Source organism: Apis dorsata, unplaced genomic scaffold (genome assembly GCF_000469605.1).
Source record: "Apis dorsata unplaced genomic scaffold, Apis dorsata 1.3 scaffold_360, whole genome shotgun sequence".
Taxonomy (NCBI): domain Eukaryota; kingdom Metazoa; phylum Arthropoda; class Insecta; order Hymenoptera; family Apidae; genus Apis; species Apis dorsata.
In genome coordinates, this window is record NW_006263625.1 from 212,412 (window position 1) to 218,413 (window position 6,002).

At 21.5% G+C, this 6,002-nt stretch overlaps 1 protein-coding gene across 1 annotated transcript in view; it reads left to right on the plus strand.

Annotated features, from left to right (window-relative positions):
* The first annotated feature begins 192 nt into the window (after nucleotides 1-192).
* Nucleotides 193-6,002, plus strand: part of LOC102675777 (nose resistant to fluoxetine protein 6-like) — an 11,061-nt gene continuing 5,251 nt past the window's right edge. Inside the window, exon 1 of the mRNA XM_031511902.1 lies at nucleotides 193-244. The gene's annotated coding sequence lies outside the window, so the exon portion shown is untranslated. The remainder of the gene's footprint in view (nucleotides 245-6,002) is intronic.

The following is a 6,002-nucleotide window of genomic DNA, read 5'->3' on the forward strand; positions in this document are numbered from 1 at the left end:
ACGATAGTTTTTCTAGTGAAACTGTCGTATGCCGGAAAATCGGTGGATGTGTTGACATCTAACAATTTGAACACCCTGGAAGAGGAAGAAATTCTTCTGGTACTGTCACGAAATAAAACCATATCCGCGAACAATTTCACGCTGATCGAGCTGATCGAGAACCAGAGGAATCACACGATCGAGACGAGCAAGGACACGTTGCGGACGGAAAAGCTGGATGATTCACACACCAATTCTTTCTACAGTGAGTTTCGTTAAAAGTAATATAAAAATATTTTAATATTGTGATGATTTTAAGTAATCGAGATATTAAAATTTTGATTATTAGATTTAGAATTTTCCTGTGAGAAAAATATCTCTAATATTGTTGATATAATTATTAATAATGAGATTTTATTCATTTTTCAATTGATAATTTTAGATTTTAATCAGATGTGTATTCCTCGAAAAATTGAAAATTAAAAGATATTTCTTTAAAGGATATTAGTGCGATTTATATATTCTAATTTTTTTCATTATTTTATCGTAAAAATAGACAAAATTTATAAATCGATATCGGTGAATCGATGCTAGATCCATAATTAATTAAAACGATATTTCTAAAATCTAATTCATTATAACCAAGATCGATCACGATTTTTCATCAGCTATATCACGCGTAGATATCTTTCATTTCTTTTAAATAGGTATGATCTAAAAATAGATCTATATTCTTCATGATTATTATTCAAGGATAATTTATTTTTCATCAACTATGCCATCCATAGATATTTTCCATTCCTTTTAAATATGTAGATATGCTCTAAAAATAGAGCATCTATATTCTTTATGACTATTATTCAAGATTAAAATTAACTAATTTTAATATAATTTATTACTGGAACTAATAACTAAATTTATATATATTAATTTTCCTCAATTTCTTTTTCTTATACATTATTCTTACATTTTCTTGTATTATTTTCTAATCTGTTATTATTACATATTTTACTATTATATATATCATAATATTATTATTTAAAAAAATTATAAAGAAGAATTTTTAAGAAAAACAATCTTTAATGATGTCACATTTGCAAAGTGAAAAAATAAATTCAAAATGATCACATTTTTTTTTTTCAATATTTTTTTTTTCAAGAGCATGAAGTGAAACAAAAAGTTACGGGTCAATCGAACGACAGAAAAAAAAAAAAAGCGAAACTACTTTCAATATTTCGAAATATAAGTTACTAAGTTAGATTTTCAACCACGTACAGTATCTGCATATTCAATTTACTATATGTATGTATATTTTATTACTTATCTTGCAACGTGTATTTCACATTGTCAAATTCGCAGCAATCAATGAACCTGAACGTAAAAAAATGCATCGCATTTAAGAATAATTGCTCATTACAAATCCGTTTATATTTATTGTATTTTGAAGAACTGAAAAAAATAGAAAATCTAGATTACAATCTTGATGAAATTACTTTCTATATTTCGTCACAACTTGTATACTACACTTCAAATTTAGATAGATATACTGGATTTTCTTGGTTGCAATATACGCTTAGTTTCGCTATTAATTGCATCCTAAGTGTCACTAGGTTCCGAAAAAGAAGTAAAAGCAAAACTTCTCGTTTGAATAAGTAATATACGAGTATAATTATTTTTAATTGTTATACATGATTGTTTTTGAATATGTAACAAAATTGATAAAAATCACTATTATTGTGAATTTACATAGTTTTAATCCTAGTCTTTGTTGGCATAATGATAAATACGAAAGCTGAAACAATATATAATTTTGATTCAAATTTATCTTTTTATAAGAAAAAAATTTGTTTTTTATTAATTAAATCTTACGTTTTTAATACATAAGTGAATTCATTTCTACACATCATTTTAAAAAAATTATTAAAAAAGTATTGTTAAAAAAATATTATTATAAAAGTAATTCCATCAATAAAATTTTCTATTTTTTTTTTTTTTTTTTTTTTATATCATTCGTCGAAGAAAAATTTGAATTTATATTTATATCTATTTATATTACGGTATAATATAATCTTTATCTTCTTACATAAGTGTTTAAAGATATGTTCTTTAACCTGAATACAAAAGTTTGTTTAATAATTTTATTATAAGAAATGACGAGATGAATCGATCTCTTCATATTTAAAAATATATAATTTCATTGAAACAAGCTAAGTTGATCTTCAAATACTAGACACGTGTTCATTTATAAAAAAAATTCTATTACATCAAATTATTCTTTCTGCGAAACTTTCATTTGAACCAATCCTAAGTGTTTATATGCATATATATAACAGAAATTAAAATATAGAATAACTGTATATATAACTGTGAATAAAAAAAAAAGATAAAAAGCTTCATTATATAAGTGTGTTAAAACATTCGACACATCATCATAAAGTCATTCAACTTTCGAATTATTACATGAGTAACCTTGACATTTACAATCGTATTTAAGAATTAAAAAAAAAAAAAAATAGTTCCGGCATTTTGTATAATTTTATAAAATTACGATCATTGGTAAGTAGCATTACATAATAGAAAGAAATGCTTATTAAATTCGAATGTATCTATGACTTTATTTCACGAAAGTTGTATATCATTTTTATTAAATCGTGTATTTATTAATTATTAAATTAATCATAATAATTCGCGTTGAATAATATATAAATGATATGTAAAATATCACGAATCATTACAATCGAAATTTTCATTCTTTTTCCTTAAATTAAATTAATTAAATATCTTTAAATTAAAATCAAAATATTCATTAAAATTTTTTATTTTTCTTTCATAATTTCTTTTAATAAATCATTTGTTAATTAAATGCTTTTTTATTTTTGGAAACACGTATTTAATATTGAAAAATCTCGATTAATTGATCTAACACGCAATAAAAAAAGTAATAAGTTATAAATTGAAATTCAATGGATAAAATCTGTTTCATTAAAAAGCTTCATATATAATATATATATAAAATATATTGTTTATATAACCAAAAAATACAAGATGAATTTATATTATAAAAGAAAATAAAATTTTCTTCTTGATTTATGTACTCTGTTAATAAGACTGATAATGGAAGATAAATACTAGTTCATCCTAGAGGTAGATATTTTCTAATTCTAATCTTTATTCTAAAATTAATGTTAGTTTTATACAAAACCATATGTATAGGTCATGTTTTAATATGTCAAGGTTTTAACAAAGATTAATTATTCTTGCAATTAGATGACAATATTTACATTTATTTATACATCAAATACTAGATTTCTATAAATCTTTTAATAGACAGATTTCTACCATTATTATATATTTTTAAATATACCTTGATGAATTTTTAAGATGTAGAATAAATAATAATACATATGATAGAATCTCTAACAAATAAAATAATAGTAAAGAAATGATAAATAATAATTATACTGTATTCTTAAAAAAAATAAGGCAAATTATAAACCAAAATATGACTGAATTTTTCTCATTATTTACAGAATTTAGCGTTGAATTATTAATATCTTTTATTTGAAAATTTTTATTTGTTTTCAAAATTTCTGCGAAAATTCTTACATTTATTATTTGTTAATATGTTTAAAGCGTAATTGAATATTTATAAGTTATTAAGATCATTAAGAATTGCACGTGACAAAATAGACTACTAATAATAAATTAGTTAACCTTTAATCTTTTTTAATATTCCAAAATTTTTTAAAATAAATTTTCAAATTTGCATATATATCATCAATTGTATACAGCATATATATATTAAATTTTAAAACTTTAGTTAAGTAAATTTTAATATTAGAAGAAAATAATGTATAAACAATGTATAAAAAATAAATATTTTTTCTAGTGTAAAAATTATTTTTCTAATGTATTATAACAAGAATTTTATTTTCATAATTATAAATTAATATATAAATTTATTTTTATATACGATTGTTAAAATTCGTTATTACTAGAACGTGCATAAACGTGTATTATTCAGTATCTTGTTTACATATTGAATATTTTACGATTTTTAATAAAACGCAAATCAATGAATACTATATTCAAATAAATAAATCGTAACGTTCTTTAAATATTTCAATCGATGTATTTGTAACACTATTCGTTATTCATATTCATTAATGAGTGCAATTGAGATTGAAGAAACATTGATCAATTATTGTGCAACTATATATATCGGGTTTGAAAAAAGTTAATTTTAAATGTATACATAGGAGTGGTAAACGATAATAGATAATGGATTTTTCGTTTAATGTTTTTTTTTTCAACGTCAGATTTTCATGTTAAGATCACAAAAATCATATGTTAATAGTAATGCTAATGCTAATTATTACCATTTTTTATCATTTGCATTTCTTTACATATTTTCTATCAACAAAACATTATAATGTTCGCAGTACATTAATAACAACGATATGATGAAATTTTTTTGAAAGAAGCTGATAATATTTTTAAAAATTATGATTTAATTTAAAATTTTTATTTATTTAAATAGATTATTAAAACAATATCCATGAGAATCAATTAAGAATGAACGATAAACTTAAATAAGATATATATGATACTATCTTAAATAAGATAAATATGATTTAAAATAATCATATGCATGCTATATGCGGCTTTACTCCTATTTTTTAGTTTAGATCTAATTTATTCTTTGTATTTATAAAAATACTTCAAATAAGTATTAGTTCGTGACTGTTTTAAAAATGATTGTAATTTTCACTGATGGTTTATTTGCATGTTTCAATGTTCTAGTGATCAATAATTAATCATATAATTGAAAAAGGGAACGATTATACTGGAAAATAATTTAATTTTTTTTAGGAAAAGTTTAAATAAAAAATTTTATTCTATTTTTAATTTATTATTTTTCACATTGAAATATTACTTTTCTCGTTGTATTATAAATACTAAGAGTAAAATATGTAAAAACATGTAAAAACACTGAATTTACAGAGATAATAGCATGATACTTCGACTTAGGTTGACAAGTTAACAAGTGTTCTTTAATAAATGCTAGTTCAGTTTTAAATTTTAAAATTAAATTTTGTATGTGCACAAAAATGCACAAAAATGCACAAAAATATAAAAATATATGGAATGCAAAATAGAAACATGATATATTTTTTATCTTTTATTTTGAATTTTCTTTTAACTTCTAGTAAAATTTGTTTAATACGAATTATGATTAGCAGGTTTTTTATCTATGTAAATATTAGTTAGTCAGTATAATCAATATGAATAAATCGAGATAATTATGATAATGAAGTATATTCATAAATTTAAATGTCAAATTAAAATTTAATAAACAGAACTCTATTAGTTTTAAACAATTTTCATTTTTAGTGAAAATTGAGATAAATTTTAAATGCATAATAATAATGATAATTAATTAAATTAATTTATAAGTAAAAATGAATTGTAATTAATAAGAAATGTTTAATAAATAAAATTAAAACTTGATAATAAGCACTTTGAATACTGATACAAATATTTCACAATTTCAATATTTCACTTGCTAATAATCATATATCGTAAATTGTGTTTCAGTAATTTCACACGTGATTTCATATCCATTATTGTAACTGTTCTCATTTACATCGCATCAGAATTAACACGTTCTCTTTATTGTTAAATCAATGTTGAAATCGGTTCGCATCAAAATTAATCGTTGCTCAATCACGAACACTCAAGTTAATAGAAAATTTATCAGTATTAATTTATTAACTCTCTTCTAGATATATTTGATTATCTAAGGAATGTGTAAATGATAGTCACTTCAAAGTATAATTTTCAGACCATTTATTTTCACGAATATATTTTTTAGTTTCAATTTGTTAAAACCGTTTGATGTTCTCAATACATTGATCTTCTTGGAAATCTGACATTCCTGAAATGTCTTTCATAGTTTAATGATGACATAAGGATCAAATAAATTTAAAAAAAAGTCACATTTTTTTTTTTTTTTTTTTTTT